This window comes from Mustela putorius, unplaced genomic scaffold (genome assembly GCF_011764305.1).
Source record: "Mustela putorius furo isolate JIRA1106 unplaced genomic scaffold, ASM1176430v1.1 tig00000997_pilon_pilon_pilon, whole genome shotgun sequence".
Taxonomy (NCBI): Eukaryota; Metazoa; Chordata; class Mammalia; order Carnivora; family Mustelidae; genus Mustela; species Mustela putorius.
The window spans coordinates 5,745,460-5,764,068 of record NW_025421527.1 but is presented as its reverse complement, the minus strand read 5'-3'; the positions used below and the strand labels follow the sequence as shown (position 1 = coordinate 5,764,068).

Here is an 18,609-nt window from a genome sequence, read left to right as displayed (position 1 = left end):
ACCGTGTCCCCCGCGAGAAGACGGGCCTTCTCACAGAAATGGCTGACTTGGGGCCTGGAGCTGTTACAACAGCTAGAAAGCTCTGGGCTTCACCGGAAGGACGGGAGGCAGGATGCTTGTTCCCCGGAGCTGGGTACCGAGACATTGGCACAGGAAGTGGTGTGGGGCCAGGGGCTTTGTTTCAGGAAGGCCTGGGGGTGGGGGAGTGTAGACAAACGTGGGATGCCCACGAGAATTGCCACGTTGAGGATGGGCATGTAGGGTTTGTCTTACTATTTCCTGTACATGTTCGGAAGTTTCCAGATAAAATAAAGACTCAAGAATTAGCCCAGAGGAGGCCACATGAGCTGAAGACAGGACACTTGAGCTCTGAAAATACAAATGACCGTGTCTGGTTAAAACTCACGGCTGGGGGGCGCCTGGGCGGCTCAGTGGGTTAAGCCTCTGCCTTCGGCTCAGGTCATGATCTTGGGGTCCTGGGATCGAGTCCCGCATCGGGCTCTCTGCTCAGCAGGGAGCCTGCTTCCTCCTCTCTCTCTGCCTGCCTCTCTGCCTGCTTGTGATCTTTGTTTGTCAAATATTAAAAAACAAAACAAAAACTCGGGGACGGTAACAAAGCGGTACTTTGTGATGACACCTGAAGAAAGGGAAGGAGATGAAGTTCACTGGACGTGACTGGAAGTGGGAAGACAATAGTGTATTAATATGAAACTTGGTAGTTATAAGGGAAAAATAAGGGTCCTGTTTTTCCAACACAAATGCTATTTTAAGCCAAACTCTAGCTCATAAATGCAGAAACCAAAGGGTTAGAAAACCCTCATCTTGTGAGCCGAAACAGAATGTGTGTTTCAGAGAGCCGCTGCCAGAGCACTGCGAACCCGGGTAAAATACTGATGGCAGCTTCACAAGGAGGGGCCAGCCTGTCGCCTCCAAACCTGCTGATGAACTTAGTGTCGCTCAAAGCGAGACCAGGTGCAAGCCCCCCGCGGAATGGTGCCGTGTTGCTGAGATCACACCGTCCGTACAGTCTTGCAGTCAAAAGATCACCCGTGTCCAGAGCTGTGTGGTTACTGTCCAGTCTCACGGGAAGAGGGGCCCTGGACATCGAGGTAAATGTCGCCAGTGGGCTGCGGCGCTCTGTATGGGATGGTGACCCAGTCTCGAAGCAGAGTCACTGTCATGGAGAAACCTGATGTAGATTCAGAGACGAAGAGAAATGACAGCCAAATACAGTGAGTCGACTTCTGGACAAAACCAGGAAAAAGTATTTATTTATTTATTTTTTAGAGAGAGAACATTTGAGCAGGGAGGGCAGGGGCAGCGGGAGAGAATCCCCAGCCGGCTCCCTGCTGCTGAGTGCGGAGCCCAATGTGGGGCTCAATCTTGTGACCCTGAGATCATGACCTGAGCTGAGATCAAGATTTAATTTTTAAAAATTGAGATTATCTATTTATTTATTTGAGAGAGAGAGCACAAGCAGGGCGAGAAGCAGAGCAGGAAGCCAGGTGGGGACTCGATCCCAGGACCCTGGGATCACGGCCTGAGCCGAAGGCAGGTGTCCAACCGACTGAGCCCCTCAGGCACCCCGAAATTTTTTAAAAATAAACTGCAGGGCAGGAAAAAATGTTATGGTTGGGACCTGCCTTCCGATTTGAGGAGCTCCTAGTGGTCCTGTCGGTGTGACCAGCATCAGCTGACGGGCTGACCTCGATGGTGACATTAGTTTCCACAGGTGGAAAGGTGTCGTTGCGCTTTCTTTTGGGGGGTGAGTAGTGCTGATGGCGGTTCTTCCCTCCTGCCTCCCTCCAGCACATCTCCTGGAAACGAGAGTTTCCCGAATCTACGTGACACCACGGAACAGTAGTTTTGACCTTGGCTGCACATGAAAACCGTCTGGGGAGCTTTTGAAAAACACCAGTGCTTCAAGGCCAGCCCCAGAGCTCTGCTCTGTCCATCCGGGCCGGGCCAGGCTCCGTAGTTTAAAGAGGAGTGAAGAGGTAACTTTCCCGCTGAGTCTCCTTTGCAGGCAGCAGCGAGAGCCACCGCCTCAGAGCCAGGCCTGCCCAGTGCTTTCCGTGACGGCTCCGAGGCGAGCATTTCGCACGTGGCCGGCCGCAGGGCTCTTGCAGACCCGCGGGCCTGAGCCCGTTCCGCGGCCGCAGTGAGGAGACGACGGCCTGTGACTGCGCCTGTGAGACTGTGTCGCGGAAAGCTGCTGGGCTGGGCTTGGCCCAAGGCTGTGGTTTCCTGACGCCGGCTACAGAAGAAATAAAAACGCTGGTTTCCTGTTTTATTTAATAATGGCGCAGCCTCACGAGAGGCGCTGTGGTCATGGAACGCAGAGCACGCAGGATTTGAAGTTAGAAGCTCTGAATTCAGATCCTGCTCTACATTTGCTGTGGAATCTGAGGGAGGTCGCTTAACCTCTCTGATCCGTCTGCTTCTGTGATGGGAGCCACACAGGCCGGTTCTAAAGCTGGAATAAGGCACGTGTGTGGGCGTTGTAAGTTGTGGGTGTCGGACCCCTACCGCCTGCTCTCAAACGGCTTATTGCGCAGCAGCTTATAAATTTGTGTGTAACAAACATTAAATATTTAAAAGGAAAGCAAATTAGAAAATTTGAATTTAAATGTGACATAAACATGAAGACTGAGGGAAATGAGTTCTACATCATGCATTTCTATTTTCTTAAGCCACCAAAGTGGTTTTAGATTGGTAAAGGCTGCTTTTAAAAGAAGATGGCGTAAATATATATTTTTCCAAAATGGAATTTTCTAGGGAAAATTGGTTTTCATCATGACGGGGAAATCTACAACTGTAACGCGCCGGTCGAAGGTGGGTGCAGGGCGGAGCCCAGAGGAGGTCCAGGAAAAGCCTCCGGGGAAGTCTTTTCGGGAGGGCGGGAACAGAAGCTGGACTCAGGAGGGAGTGGGCTGAGAGGAAACGGGCCACTAGGCGGAGACAGCCCTTTCTACAAGTTTGGCACAAAAGAGGAAAAAATAGGGTGTAGCCTCAAAGGGCATCAGGGCGGTGTAGACATTATGTCAAAGCAGGGAGGGCGGTGCGTGCGGAGTGGGAAGTGGTGGGACCGGGGACCTGGGACGCGCGCAGCCTAGGGGCAGCCGGGCAGAGTCCAGCGGGCAGGCGGCCAACGCCCTGGGCAGTTGAGGCAGGAGGGGTGCAGTAGGCATGTGGGGAGCGCAGCCTGGCCAGAGGCGGCGTCTGCTTCCCTCCCTCCCCTCCCGTCACCCCTTCCCGCCAGAGCACGGGAGACCGGCGCTGGGTCCCCACTGAGCCGAGCCGCCAGCTCCCGGGAGCCAGGCCTGTGTGCAGGTTGGGCCCGGCTGTTCGGGGACACTCCGCGGGCGGCCTGTGCGTGTGCTGGGGCGGCCAAGGGAGGCAACCAAGGTGGGGGGCCACAGCGATGGCGTTAAAACCTGCCTCCCGCCCACCGGAGCTGAAAGGGACTCAGCCCACATTCCTCCTGCATTCCAAGCTGCCTCCCCCTGGGAGCCTGTCCTGACTGCCTCCTCTCCCTCCACATCTGGTGCTTACACACCGGCCGGCCGAGGACCCGAGGGCTCAGCAACCGGCCGTGAGTCCTTGTGCAGACGCTGCCATGTGGGAGGCGGCGGGAGCTCCTGAGGCACTTGGGCCCCTCGGGGTCCACAGCCTCTAGAGTTGCGGCCAGAGCCGTGGCCGCCCGTGCCTTCTTTCCTCGGGACGCACCTCCTCACCTCCCTCTTTGTCGGTTTGCCGACGCCCCGATGGCCCCTCGGCCCGCCCTCAGCTGCCCCCACCGCAGCTTGGCAGGGGACCTCCAGGAGCCTTCCTCGGAGCCTTCCTCGGCAGCTCGCGCCATCTGATCCGCACAACCTGGCCTCAGGGGTCCGGAGACCTGGGTTTGTTTTGGGGGAAGTCCTCGCCCCGTGTTCTTCCAGGACCTCCCCCTGCCTTGGTGGCCCCAGAAAACGACCCATTCGCTCTTCCCCTTTCCCGTTTTCAGAGCAGTAAAGGTGCTTTGACCTTTCGGGGAGCGCGGTGTGAAGGAAGCCAGAGCTGCGGCCGCAGGGAATAGGCAGCGGGTCAGGGCTTGTCTGCTGCTGCCCCGATGCCCGGCGGCCCGGGGTCTGGATGTCCCTGTGGCTGGCTCGAGGCCCTGGAGTGGCCCCTCTGCCGCCGCCCCCGCCCCGACCCCCCTGAGGCGCGAACCCTGGGCCGGGGCCAGGCTGGTGCCGCCCACCCCTGCCTGCTTCTCCTTCCTTCGCAGCTTCGCATTCGGAGGTCCGGGCTCCCTCGGGAAGTGGCGCTCACCGTTCCGCTCCTTCATGGACGGGAAGCCCTTCCCCGGACGGAAGCCGAAGGAAAGTCCCCCCAAGAGGCTGACCTGGCCAGGAGGCCCTCTCTGTGCTATGGCCGGGGGACTCCGCGTTCGCTCCTGTCCTCTGCTGTCTGGGCCCGCATGGAGAAGGCAGGGCCTCGGCGGAATGAGGGAGCCTGGGCGACCTTTCACAGGAGCCAGGCCAGGTACCGAAAACTCGGGATTTTTCCCTAAACGGAAGCCTGTCTTTTCGGCAAGGACCAGAGGAGCCATCGGGCAGTTGGTCGTGGGCGATGGCAATGAAGGGCCTGCTGTTCCGTGTAGCAAGCACTGACTGGCTGTAGTCGGCGCGGCCTCGTTCTGGCTGCTGGTGTGAGGCCCAGAGCCGGGAGCCCCCCCGCCGCCCACCGAGCCCCGGCAGCTCCCCTCGGGTGAGGCGGGCCTGTCTGTAGCAGGTGGAGGTGACCTGACCCCGGAGGACCCCACACGAGAGCCGGGACTGTCAGGGCCCAGCAGGGCTTTGTCTGCGAGGAAGTCACAGGGTGACCTCAACCAACGGGCGGTCTGCGTTGGCAGAGTTGGGGGTGACAAGGTAAGGAGTCCAGGGCTGGGTGGGGACTCCGGGATGGTCTCAGGGTCCGGCGGGGAGGACGGCAGAGGCCGAGGCGGAGGAAGGGCCTCGGTGCTCACGCAAGATGCTCTCAGAAGCTGGGACCGCGATCGGCTTCTGAGCCGTTGGAGAGACGGGCCGCCCAGGGTCTTAAACACAAGGAGGCTTGAGAGGGCGGCATCACGGGCTCCGGCTACCAGCTGGGGCCCTGGCCAGGCGGGGGAGGGTGTGCGGGCCGTGAGGCTGCAGAGGGGCACCGCGGGGCCATGGGCCACCACCTAGGACGGTGGTTAGCTGTGGCCCTGGCTTCTTCCAAACCTGTTTCTCCCTTTCTCTTTAAAGTCTGGCGCTTAGGGACGGTGGCTGTCAGGTTGGCCTCGTTGGCCTGTCTGGACGTAGCAGCCGCCTTCCCCATGGCTCAGCTCTTCCCTTCGAGCAGGTTCTCACTCTCATCTGCGGCCGCTCACATTCAGTGGCCCCTGGACAACCTGCCCTTATCTTGTAGACCACGGCCCTCCCTTCGGCCAGCGTCCCGTGCCCCTGGCTGTGCCTCGGGGCCTGCTGGCGGCTCTGCGGGCCGTCCGTGCGGTGTCCCTGCACTCCCCCCCCCCCCCCGCCCAGACTGGAGCAGCAGCAGAGCAGCCTGTCAGCTCCTGGGTGTTCCCCGCAGACGTGGAGAGCATGGCCGGGGTATGGCCTGAGAACTTGCCGGACTTGGGCCCTTAGGGCAGCAGCTCTGGAGCCCCCAAGCCAGCGGCGACACACACTGGGTCCAAGTCCGCGACCCCCGCCCTTTCATCTACTCGACCCCCTCGACCTGCTCAGGTGCCGTCGTGACCACCTTAGTCCAAACACCTGTAACTCCCTAGGGCCGGGCGAACCCCAGCCCTCTGCCCGGTCCAAAGTGGCCCTCGGAGCGCCTGAAGACATGCACACTGCCTTGCCACGTGGTCTTGACCTCTGCCGGGCTGCAGCTTCCCCACTCATCCCCGCTGACCTGGCTGACCTGTAGGGGAGGATCTCAGGGCACTAGCCAAGGTCTCCCAACTCGGGCTGGGTTGGAAGTGCATTGTGTCTCCAGCACGACAGCAGCCCTACCCCGCGGGACCTCGCAGGACCTGCCCTGGACAGGGGCCGCTTGGGGTTTGGCTAAGGACCCGAGGGCCTCACCTGAGGTGAGCTGCTAGACTTCAGGGACTTTTCTGTGGCTCCTTCCTGTCTGGCACCCCGTCCCACAGATTCCTGGCACCTGAACTCTCATCCGTGTCTACCTCTATAGTCCACGCCACACATTTGGGAAAACACACCCGGAGTCAACAACGCATGGCTCACAGAAGAAAGCGCAGCCGGAATGTAAAGCTCTGGCAAACTGAGCGGCGAGGGGAGCCCTCGGCGTCCGGGGGTCTGTCCGAGAGGGACGGCAGGGCAGAAGCTGAGAGCGGATTAGAGAGGGAGATAAAAAGTAAAAATAAACCCAAATAGACAACAGACACAAATTTTAAAAGCAAAGTTTTTCTAAAATTTACAATTTTCTATGCTGAACTGTAGCTATGTGCATCAGACCCCACGAGGCCAGGTGTGGGATGGAGATCGCGGAAGCCACAAGCTCATTCTTTGAAGAGATGAAGGAAATTGAAAAAACTTCCGCACGACTAACCGAGAAGAAAAGGACAAAAAAAGGAGATCCTCACTACAGATCCAGCAGGTAAAATGTAAGATCTCGTAATAAGTTTGAAAACTGAGAAGAAATATGCAGACTTCTTGAAGTGTATCATTTTCAAAACTAATATGAGGGGCTTCTGGGGGGCTCTGTTGGCTGAGCGTCCGCCTTCTCAGCTCAGGTCATGATCTCAGGGTCCTGGGATCGAGTCCCGAGTCGGGCTCCCCGCTCAGTGGGGGGCCTGCTTCTCCCTCTGCCCCTCACCCTGCTCATGCTCTCTTGCTCTCTCTCAAATGAAATCTTAAAAAAAAAAAAGACGCTTCTTTCTGAAAAGGAAGATGGGAGGCCCTGCCGTACAGGAAGATGTGGTATCAGCCTAGAATAGAGAGTTGGACCCGTAAAAGAGAACAGAGAGCCTGGCCGGCGCGCACACGAGAGCAGACGCTTCTCGCTGTCGCGGAGTCGCAGGCGCCCGGTGAGCGGGGACACCTGAGTTGGCAAGTAGAAAACAAGAGATTATATCCTACTTGACTTGCGCATGAAAATAAGCTAGATTGACTAGAGACTTAATATGAAAGGCAAAACTCTCAAACTCTCAGAAAATAACGTAGAAGACTGTGGCCGCAGAGTAGAGTAAGATTTGTTAAAGCGTGAAGAGTTGCTGAAGAAGAGAAGGTTCGGGAATGAGAATGAGGAGCTGGTCCTCTGACGGGTGACACAGAGGAAGAGAAATTCAAGCCAAAAGCTGGGAGCACATATTCGCGAAAGCATGACCCGTGGAGGAGGGGAGGATGACCCGTGGAGGAGGGGAGGAAGGTCGCTGCCGGTTCGAGTCCGGCAAGCTAGGAAGACTTTTCTTTCTTTTGGGTAAACCTTTTAGTTTTTCACTTTCTCTCTCTCTTTCTTTCTTTCTTTTTTTTTTTAAAGATTTTATTTATTTGACAGAGAGATCACAAGTAGACAGAGAGGCAGGCAGCAGAGAGAGAGGGGGAAGCAGGCTCCCCGCTGAGCAGAGAGCCCGACGCGGGACTCGATCCCAGGACCCTGAGATCATGACCCAAGCCGAAGGCAGCAGCTTAACTCACTGAGCCACCCAGGCGCCCCCTTTCTTTCTTTCATTCTTTCTTCTTCTTCTTCTTCTTTTTAGATCACTGTAGATTCACACGCAGTTGTAAGAAACAGTACAGAGGGAAAGAGAAAGAGTTTACCGGTTCCTTCCAGCCGTAACATCCTGTGCAACAGTATCAGCCGCAGGACGCCGAGTGGATACAGTGAAGGTTACCAGGCCCGAGCCGGGGCTGCCCCCTGCTGCCCCTCCAAACACACACCCCCTCCTCTCTCCTGCCCCCTTCCCCACCTCGACCCCAGGCAGCACTAATCTGCTCTCCGTCTGTCCAATGCCGTCACGTCGGGAGTGGCAGACGGATGACTGCACACAGTATGTGGCCTTTCGGGACGGGCTCTTTTCACTCCGCATCATTTTTTTAGAGTCGTCCCAGTTGTTGCAAAAGCAACGATGACTCCGGCTGAATGCAGGGTCACAGTCCACGGTGCAGGCGGACCCCAGTTCCCGGCCATGCCCCCCACTGAAGGGCGTCCAGATGGTTTCCAGCTTCGGGCTATTACAAAACAAGCTGCCGTGAACGTTCGCGCGAGTTTGTGTGTTTCTCTGCTGCAAATGCCCCGAAGTGTATTTGCTGATGGTCGTGGCGTGTTTACTTTTTAAAGAAACAGCCAAACTGCTCGGGGTGGCTGCGGCATTCTCCGTCCCTGCTGTGTCGCCGTCGCTGTTGTCCCTGGGTTTATTTCGGCCGTTCGGACGGTGTGCGGTGATACCCTCCGGCACTCTTCCTCGGCGTTGCCCTGGTGCCGCTGGGGGTTGTTTCTTCTGATCACTTGCTGATCGGACTGTTCTGTTGCTGAGTTTTGAGAGGTTGTTATATATTCTGGATTTATATTTATTTTTATAAATATATATATTTATAAACATACACATTTATAAATGTGTTTATATTTATATATTCTGGATTCTTTTTTTTCAAGATTTTTTTATTTTTATTTTTTTCACAGACAGAGATCACAAGTAGGCAGAGAGGCAGGCAGAGAGAGAGGAGGAAGCAGGCTCCCCGCTGAGTAGAGAGCCCGATGCGGGGCTCGATCCCAGGACCCTGAGATCATGACCTGAGCCGAAGGCAGAGGCTTTAACCCCTGAGCCAACCAAGTGCCCCCATGTTCTGGATTCTTTGTTGGATAGGTGGTTTTCAGATATTTCTCTCCCACTCTGTAGCTTATTTTTCATCCTCCTAACAGGGTTGGTTGGTTGGTTAGTTTACAGATGAAAGGTTTTAATTTTAATAAAGTCCAAGTCACTTTTTTCCTATTATGAATGGCACTTTCATTGGCAAAACTAAGAACTTTTTGGTCAGCTCCAGATCCTAAAGATTCTGTTATTTTTCTCTAAAAGCTATATCGTTTTATATTTTTTTGAGTCCACAATCCATTTTGAGTTAATTTAGGTACAAGCCGTGAAACTTGGGGTCGGTTCCTCCTGCTGCGGCCGTCCTCCCTCCCCCCCTTTCCGTCTGTCTGTCTGTCCATCTGTCTGTCCGTGGTCTCTAGATGCCGCTCCAGCGCTGTTATTGATTCTATTTCCTCCGTGAAGTTTTCCAGCTTCGTCACGAATCCAGCGGCACAGCTGGGAGGGCGTCTGCCCGTCGCACTGACCTGCGGAGCTGCGCCTTCGGCAAAACCACCGACGTTCAGTTGCTGTGATTGTTTGAAAAGTGTTGGAATTGGGGAGACTGATTCCTCCCACTTTTTTCTTTTCAAAACTGCCTTGGCTGTTCTAGTTCCTTTGTCTATGCCTATAAATTTTTAGAATAACCTTGTCCTCTGCCTACAGAAATGTGGCTGGAATTTTGATAGGAATTGTGGTAAAGCTGCGTGTCAGTTTCCCTTCCTTCCTTTCTATCTAGGTTTGGTTATTCTAGGGCTGGGGCGTGAGGGGCAGAGGGTGAAGGAGAGAAGCAGACTCCCCGCCGAGCACAGAGCCCAACGTGGGGCTTGATCTCAGGACCGTGACTTGAGCAGAAATCAGGAGTTGGTCCTCAGCCGACTTAGCCCCCGGCGCTGTGTGGCGGCTCCTCTATGTTGACAATCACATCGCTGGTAAATAGGGCCAGAGTTAGGTTTTCCTTTCTGATCTGTCTGCCTTCTGCTGTGGACTCACTCGCGGGGCTCTGTGTTGGACGGGAGTGGTGAGCGTGGGCGCCCCGATCTCTCCTGGGCGCGGCTCGTCCCTCACCACGGAAGAGAGCCTCGGCTGTAGTTTCGGTCGATGTGCTTTATCAGGTCGCAGAAATTCTCTATTCTTGTTTTTCAGAGGTTTTTTGTTTTGTTTTTTTAAAGTCATGAATGGGGGTTTTATAAGTTTCTTAGGACTGCTATTAAAAAATTACCAAGAGGGACGCCTGGGTGGCTCAGCCGATTGAGCGTCTGCCTCTGGCTCAGGTCATGATCCCAGGGTCCTGGGATCGAGCCCCACATGAGGCTCCCTGCTAGGTGGGAAGTTGGCTTCTCCTTCTCCCTGTGCCCCTTCCGCTACGTGTGCTCTTTCTTGTGTGAATCTCTCTCTTTCATTCAAATAAATAAATCTTAAAAAAAAAAAAACAAAAAACCCACCAACTGGGTGGCTTAAAACAGAAATTTATTCTCATGGTTCTAAGTCCAAAATCAAGGTGTCAGCAAGTCTACGTTCCCTCTGAAGCCCTGGGGGAGTCATTCCTTCCCACTCCCTGGCTGCCGGCCACCAGGCCACCTGGGAGCGGTCTCCAGGGCTCCTCGTTTATGGGGCGTCATTCTAGTCCCGTCGTCACGTCGTCTTCCCTCTCTGTGTCTGTCCACATTTCCTCTTTTCGGAAGGGCACAGTCATACTGGATCAGGACCTGCCCTAGTGGCTTTGTTTTAACTTGATCACGTCTGTCAAAACACTCTTTCCAGTGAAGGTCACATTCCAAGGTGCCTGCGGGTTAGGGCTGCAACGTATCCTTTTGGGAGGACATAATGCAACCTATAACGGATGCTGAATTTTGTCTAATGCTTTTTGTGAATTGGGTGATACGATCATGTGATTTCTCTTCTTCAGCTGGTTAGTATGGTGGACTACAGTGATTGCTTTTTCAAATATGGAAACTGCTTTGTATTCCTGAAATAAACCCCACTTGGTCATGGTGTATAATTACTTTTATATATTGCTAAATTCTCTTGGTTAATAATTTTTAATTCCAATACTTTGTTAAGGATTTTTGCTTTTTTTTTTCATGAAGGGTATTGATCTATAGTTTTTTTGGTTTTGTACTGTTTTGGGTTTTAGTATTATGGTGGTACTACCTACCTAAAATGGATTGGGAAATGTTTCATCCCCTGAGAAGAACTGTGTAGAACTGATATTAATTTTTCTTAGATTGTTTAGTAGAACTCTCTAGTGAAACTGCCCGGGCTTGGATATTTCTTTTTTGGAAGGCTTTTAATTATGAGTTCAATTTCTTCAACAGTTAAGGGGCTATTCCAGTGACCGATTTCAGATTGGGTGAGTTGTGAATCCTTGAGGAAGGGCTACGTCTTGCGAAGCTGTCTAACTTTGCGTCTGACATTGGTACGTGTAGTTGCGTGTGTAGAGGTCTTTGGTGTCTGTGGGGTCTGCGGGGACATCGGTCCGGTTCTGTCCCTGCTGTTGGTGATTTGTGTTTTCTCTTCTTCTTTCAGCCAGTCTAGCCGGGTGTTGTTCATGTTGTTGACTCTACAAACAGCCAGTTCTTTGTTTCACTGATTTTTCTTTATTGTTTTTCCGTTTCCAATCTCATTGGTTTCTGCTTTTCTTAGTTACTTGCTTCCTTTGCTCTGTTTTCCTTGGGTTTTGTCTGCTTCTCCTCCTTTGTTTCTTCTTCAGGGTCAGAGCTGAGGGCATTAATTTCTAAACCTCCTTATTTTGTAATAGAGGCTTTTTTTTTTAAGATTTTATTTATTTATTGGACAGAGATCACAAGTAGGCAGAGAGGCAGGCAGAGAGAGAGAGGGGGAAGCAGGCTCCCCGCGGAGCAGAGAGCCCGATGCGGGACTCGATCCCAGGACCCTGAGATCATGACCCGAGCCGAAGGCAGCGGCTTTAACCCACTGAGCCACCCAGGCGCCCCTGTAATAGAGGCTTTTGATGCTATGAATTTCTCTTTAGGTGATGCTTTACCTGTATCCCGTAAATCTTAATATTATTTCTCATTTTGTGTTGTGTTTTCATTTTCATTCAGTTCAAAATATTTTCTAGTTTTCCTTGTAATTTCTTCCTTCTGTGGGTTGTTTTGAAGTGTGTTACTTCGTTTCCAGATATTTGGAAATTGCCACATATTTTCTGCTGTTGATTTCTGGTTTAATTCTACTGTGGCAAGACAGCATACTACATATGCCTTGGATTCTTTTATTGTAACTCATTTCACGGCCCAGGATAGAGCTTTCTTGGTTCATGTTCTGTGGGTGCTTGAAGAGGTTCAAGTTCTGCTGTTGCGTGGAGTGTCCTTGATTGGATCACACTGGTTAATAGCATCATTGGGTTCTTCTGTATCCTTTTCTAATTTTTTTTAAAAAGTTATTTATTTATTTATTTGACAACAGAGATCACAAGTAGGCAGAGAGAGAGAGAGAGAGAGGAGAGACAGGCTCCCCGCTGAGCAGAGAGCCCAGTGCGGAGAGCCCAGGTCCCTGGCATCACGACCTGAGCCGAAGGCAGCAGCTTTAACCCACTGAGCCCCCAGGGCCCCTGCTGTATCCTTTTCTATGCAGCTGTTCTGCGTTGTTGAGAGAGGGATGTTGAAGTCTTCTATTGTAATTGTGGGTCTGTGTAGTTCTTCTTTCAGTTCAATTAGTCTTTGCATCATATACTTTGTAGCTCTCCTAAATGTGCAGCATACACATTTAGGGTTGCCTGTGTTCTTGGTGGGGTGATCTATTATAGTTATACAGTATCCTCTCTCTGTGATTTTAGTGATTTTACTGTGAAGTATGTTTTATCTGATACTAACATAGCTATGTTTTCTTTCCCTTGATTAATGTTTGCATGACATATCTTTTCCTATCATTTTATTTTATTTTCCTATCTTTTTACTTTAAAATATGTTGTATCTGAAGTGAGTTTTGGTAGACATATCATTGGGTCATACTTTTTTTTTTAAAGATTTTATTTATGTATTTGACAGACAGAGATCACAAATAGTCAGAGAAGCAGGCAGAGAGAGAGGAAGAAGCAGGCTCCCCGCTGAGCAGAGAGCCCGATGCGGGACTCGATCCCAGGACCCTGGGATCATGACCTGAGCCGAAGGCAGTGGCTTAACCCACTGAGCCACCCAGGTGCCCCTGGGTCATACTTTTAATCCACACTAACAATCTGTGTCTTTAAACTTTTTTTTTTACCATTTATATTTAATGTCATTATTGATAGGGTAAGGTACAAGTCTGCATTTTATTTTTTGTTTCCTGTTTTTTTTATTTCTCTGCTTTCCTGTAGTTTACTTGGACATTTTTTATAATTCAATTTTGATTTATCTGTAGTGTTTTCAAATCTTGAAATTGAATATGTTACATTATTAATACTTAACTTAGCATGGTCTATTCCTGTTGGCTTTCTTCATTTGAGTGAAGTATAGAAGCCTTACTTCCCTTTACTCTCCTTGCTTGTAATGTAATTGTCTTAAAAATTTTCTGTGTTGGGGCACCTGGGTGGCTCAGTGGGTTAAAACCTCTGCCTTCGGTTCAGGTCGTGATCCCAGGGTCCTGGGATCAAGCCCCGCATCAGGCTCTCTGCTCCGCGGGGAGCCTGCTTCCCCCTCCCTCTCTGCCTGCCTCTCTGCCTACTTGTGATCTGTCTGTCAAATAAAAAAATATAAAATCTTTAAAAAAAATTTCTGTGTTTATTTTGAACCATATCAGACAGTGTTATAGCTTTTGTTTCAACTGTCAAATATAATTCAGAAAACTTGAAGTAAGGAAAGTATATTGTATTTACCCATATTTTTCCCTACCATGTTCTTTCTTATTTTGATGTTTCAAGGTTCCTTCTTTTATCGTTTCCTCTTTGTTTAGAGAAGTTCCTTTGTCCTTTTTCTTTTTTTTTTTTTAAAGATTTTATTTATTAATTTGAGAGAGATTTATTGAGAGAGATCACAAGCAGGCAGAGAGGCAGGCAGAGAGAGAGGAGGAAGCAGGCTCCTTGCTGAGCAGAGAGCCCGATGTGGGGCTCGATCCCAGGACTCCGAATTCATGACCTGAGCCGAAGGCAGCGGCTTCACCCGCTGAGCCACCCAGGCGCCCCCTTTAGTCCTTTTTCTTTAGGGTAGGTCTGCTGGTGACAAATTCTTAGTTTCCTTTCATTTGAGAATGCCTTAATTTCCCCTTCATTCCTGAAGATATTTTTACTAGGTATACAAATCTTTTCTTTTAGCACTTGAGAAATACTGTGCCACTTCTTTTGGCCTCCATGGTTTCTGATGAGAAATCCACTGTCATTCAAATAATTTTTCTTATATAGGGTGTCTTTTTTCTCTGTGCACTTTCAAGATATTTTCTTGGTCCTTGGATTTTAGAAGTTTAATGATGATGTGTCTTGGCATAGATTTCTTTGAATTTATGCTGCTCTGGGTTCCCACAGCTTTCTGAATGTGTAGGTTTTAAAAATCTTTCTGCTGTTCAGATTATATAATTCTGCTATTCTCTCTTCTAGTCACTGGGTATTTCCTGCCCCCTCAAATCTATTGTTGAGTTTATGTACTTTTTAAAAATATCAGTTATTGTATTTTTAAATTCTAATTTCCCCACTTTTTTATACCTTTGTTTTGCTGAGGCTTTCTGTTTCTTTCCTGATGGTTTTTATTTTTTCATTTGTTTTAAGAGTATTTGTAATTGTTGAATTATTTTATTATCATGGCTGCTTTGAAATGTTGTTGGGGGCATCTGGGTGACTCAAGTGGGTTAAGCATCTGACTCTTGATTTTGTCTCAGGTGATGGATGACCTCAGGGTCATGGGATCGAGCCCATGTTGGATTCCACTCCCAGTGAGGAGTCAGCTTGGGTTCTCCCCTTCCTCCTCTGCCCCTCCCCCCCATAATAAATAAATAAATAAATGAAAAGTTTTCTGCCATGTGAGGTTTCCCCATTTCCAGTCCTTTAGCTGGAGAGAACAGACTTTTGTTGGGGCTTTTTTTGGCCTGTGCCTGTTGGTGCTTGTGGGTTTTTCAATTCTAAGTCTAGGATATAGGAGGTGAGAAGAAAACTAGCAAAATTCATCATCATGTTGTCCCTTGATTGCAAGGTCACAGTTGTCTTATGTTTGATTTATATTTATTTATTTATTAATGATTTTATTTATTTGACAGACAGAGATCACAAGTAGACAGAGAGGCAGGCAGAGAGAGAGGGGGAAGCAGGTTCCCCGCTGAGCAGAGAGCCTGATGCGGGGCTTGATCCCAGGACCCCGAGATCACGACCCGAGCCGAAAGCAGAGGCGTAACCCACTGAGACACCCAGGCGCCCCTGATTTATATTTAATAAAGAGAAGGAATGGAAGAAGGAATGGATCTTCCCAGAGTAGAAGTGCTAAGAATGGTTTTTACATTAATGGTTGGGGGAAATTTTTTCAAAAGAATATTGTTTTATGACACATGAAAATTATATGAAATTCAGATTTCAATGTCTACAAATAAAGTTTTATTGGAAAACAGTCTCACCCATTTACACACGGTCTCCTCTGCTGATTGGTGGCAGAGCTGAGTCGGGCGGTGGAGACCACATGTCTGCAAAGCCTCAAGTATTCATTCTCATTCTTTTTTTTTTTTTTTTTTTAGATTTTATTTATTTATTTGACAGAGAGAAATCACAAGTAGACAGAGAGGCAGGCAGAGAGAGAGAGAGGGAAGCAGACTCCCTGCTGAGCAGAGAGCCCGATGTGGGGCTCGATCCCAGGACCCTGAGATCATGACTTGAGCCGAAGGCAGCGGCTTAACCCACTGAGCCACCCAGGCGCCCCTTCATTCTCATTCTTTACCAAAACTTATTTCGGCCTCTGGATTAAGATCTAGATTGTGTTTTAAAAACAAGGAAAAAGAAAAACAAAGCAACATGAAAGCTCCTGAAAATCGATGAGAAGAGGAAACAAGCTGATGGAAGGTGCGGAGGAGCTGGGAATGGGCATTTCTTAGAGCAGGACGTGTGAGAGCTGCGGGCACGTCCGCAGGCGGCCAAGCCGTCCCTCCTCTCCACTGGCCTCCGAGGGACAGGCTAGTTCTGACCACTAGTGAAACTCGTGAAGTTTCTCCACCCTCTTCCCCAAAGCTGCTGGTTTGCAGGGCTTTGCCCACCTGGTGGGGCTGTCAGCCGAAGGTTCGAGGCTGAAACATTCGGACCTAATGCTTCTCACCGAGGGGTTGCAATGTGCTGTATGCTTCCGGTCGACCTCCAGAATCCTAAGATGGTGGTTTTTTGACAGTTTTGTAAAGTTTTATTATTACTGATTTTTGTTATCAATTGAAATATTTTTGTAATAGAATTGTAGAGAAGAGAAAAGTGAACTGAAAGGGTCAGCTTCCGTGGGCAGCGTGCACATCGGGGGGCGTGCAGGTCAGCATGGGGGAGGAAGTACCAGGCGAGGACCCGAGTCTCCAAGGGAAGGGTGGTTTTCAGACTGAAAGCAGCGGCAAATACCCAAGATAATAAATGGTAAAATGAAAAGCTACGCCAAGGCATAGTATGGAAATACCGTACAATGTTGGCGACAGCTGCAGAGAATCCACACGAATGGGTACAGGATTGGGTTGTATCACTGAATTTTGCCCAACCGAATGTCCAAACCCAAATCTGTTCTTAAATTACTAAAATTAAATAAAGGTAAAATTAGGACTTGATCAGAAAGGTAGGGTCTCAAAGAATGTGTGACCCACACACTTGTTCTCAAAAAGTGGTCGACGGTCGTGTCCAATAACAAGAACCAGGAAGCCCCGAAGTGAGGGGTCAGGGAGCCGGAGGGGCCAGCAAAGTGCGGAGCGCTCAGGGGGCACCCGGCGCTGGACGGAGCGGGCTGGGGTGCGACGCCGGGGTGGCGTCTGCCCAGAGCAAAGTGGACACGTCGGGATGCACTGCCCGAGAGCGTGGGAAACCCAAGCAGGCGGAGGAAGGAAAAAAGCAGTTCTGGAGAAGTCTGCACAAGAACAAAAATGGTCAGGCTGCCTGGGTGCCTCCGTGGGCTGGGCGTCCGCCGTCGGCTCAGGTGGTGGTCCCCGGGTCCTGGGATGGAGCCCGGTGTTGGGATCCCTGCTCAGCGGGGAGCCTGCTTCCCCCTCCGCTCCGCCCACCTGCTCCTGCTCTCTCTCAAATAAATAAATAAATAAAATCTTAAAAAAAATAACCATAAGGACAACTTTATAAATATTACAACTTTCTTATTTTCATGACAGGCGGTGACAGCCTCAGCAGGCTTTTCTGCAGTCCCGTCACAATGGGGGGCTGGAAGGTCTGGCAGGGACAGGCCGCTGGATCCAGCCCGTCCGCGATGACCCCAGCGCTGCGGCAGCACCCACACGTGAGGCCAGTGCGTCGCCTGAAGTCTGCTCTGCGTGGAAGACACAGAACCATCGCCGCAGGGACGTGGTCACCAGCCACGCGCAGATGGTTTCGGCCGCGCACAGAAGGCTGTGTCCGCCGCCTGTCCGGCCGACCCCTCTGTGGCCCCGGGCGGATTCTGGGGGATGTTCTGCCCTGGGGGTGTGCCACCGCGTACTCAGGACACATCCACCAGATTCAAAGCTGCCCCGAAGAATGGAGTTGGGCCGGCGTGGAAGCAGGAAGACCCGTGACCCTGCCGGGGGGCCTGCACCTGCTGTGTCGGCCCCGGGGCCCTTCCCCGTGTCTGCGGGGTTTGCCTCCTCCCTTCATTCAGGTCTGTGTTCTGCTGTCACCCCCCTGCCCCCTGGGTTTTCCCCGGTTCCTTCTCTCTGCCTTGAGTTTCCCCATCACCCTGTGGTCCCCTGACATCGTGCTGCGCCTGTGACAGCGTGTGCCTCGCCATGTCTGGGACGCACACATGCAGAGTGACTAAGTGTGTGCTCCCCGGGGACAAGCGAGGCCTGTGTCTGGCATCTCGCGCATGCGGGGCCCTTCCCTGGCTGACAGGGAGAGAAAGGTTGAGGGTCACCACTGGAAATAGGAAACTTCCCCAGGGATGTGCTGGGCAGGCGGCCTCCTGTGCTGTCCGCGAGGGCAGACAGGCCTGTAGAGTGGGCAGCGCTGTCCTGGGCCTGGTGGTCCGGGGACTTGGAGGCTGCAGGGGGCTGCCGCCATGCTTGGTGTCGCCTTCGGCTGTGCCCCTGCCCAGGCTGACAGGAGGGTCTGTTCCTGGGCTGTGTCAGGATGGGATGGGCCCCTGCCGCCCTAGAGCCTTCTGGCCGCTGACCTTGCTGTCCTGCGTCTTCTCCTGCACGGTTCAGACTCCCCAGCGTCTCTGAGGCAGGGCTGTCCCTCCGAACACTCGACCGGTCAAGAGGCTGTGGGCGGCTGTCGGGAGCCCGGGGCCCGAGCGTCACTGGGCGTCCACGGCGGCAGAATGGAATCCAAGCAGGCCAGGGCAGCAGCTGGTGGGGGGGTGACCTGGTGTCGGAAGCTCCCAGGGCCACCTCGTGTGAGGAGAGCCCCTGAGTTTGGGGTCTTGCTCGGGTCCATGTGCTGTGCTGACAAACTGTCAAAATGGGATTGTTATATTTATCTCTTAAGCCATTAGGGAATAATAATTAGACCCAAACTGGATTTAAGTGTTTCTGAATTAGTAATTTCTAGCTCGGAGTCGCGGCTGTGAATGGGTTCCGAGGCCGGTATCTGGAGGGGTCTAGGAGATTAATGTTCTTGGCTGGAGGCGGCCGGTCCCCGCTGGGCTGCCGTCGAGGCTCCGAGTGGGCGGGCGCGGGACTGGCTCTGGGGCTCGCCGGCG

At 51.6% G+C, this 18,609-nt stretch overlaps 1 long non-coding RNA gene across 4 annotated transcripts; it reads left to right on the top strand.

The window, feature by feature from the left end:
• Positions 1–506: 506 nt before the first annotated feature.
• Positions 507–18,428, top strand: LOC123393752. 4 transcript variants are annotated; one of them, XR_006608590.1, is made up of 5 exons: positions 507–1,232; positions 1,810–6,106; positions 6,211–6,636; positions 7,739–7,868; positions 17,084–18,428. It is a non-coding gene; the product is annotated as an uncharacterized LOC123393752 (long non-coding RNA). The 4 variants fall into 4 exon arrangements; XR_006608588.1 differs by having other exon boundaries at positions 507–1,109; positions 1,810–6,636; XR_006608587.1 differs by having other exon boundaries at positions 1,810–6,636.
• The last annotated feature ends 181 nt before the right edge of the window (positions 18,429–18,609 follow it).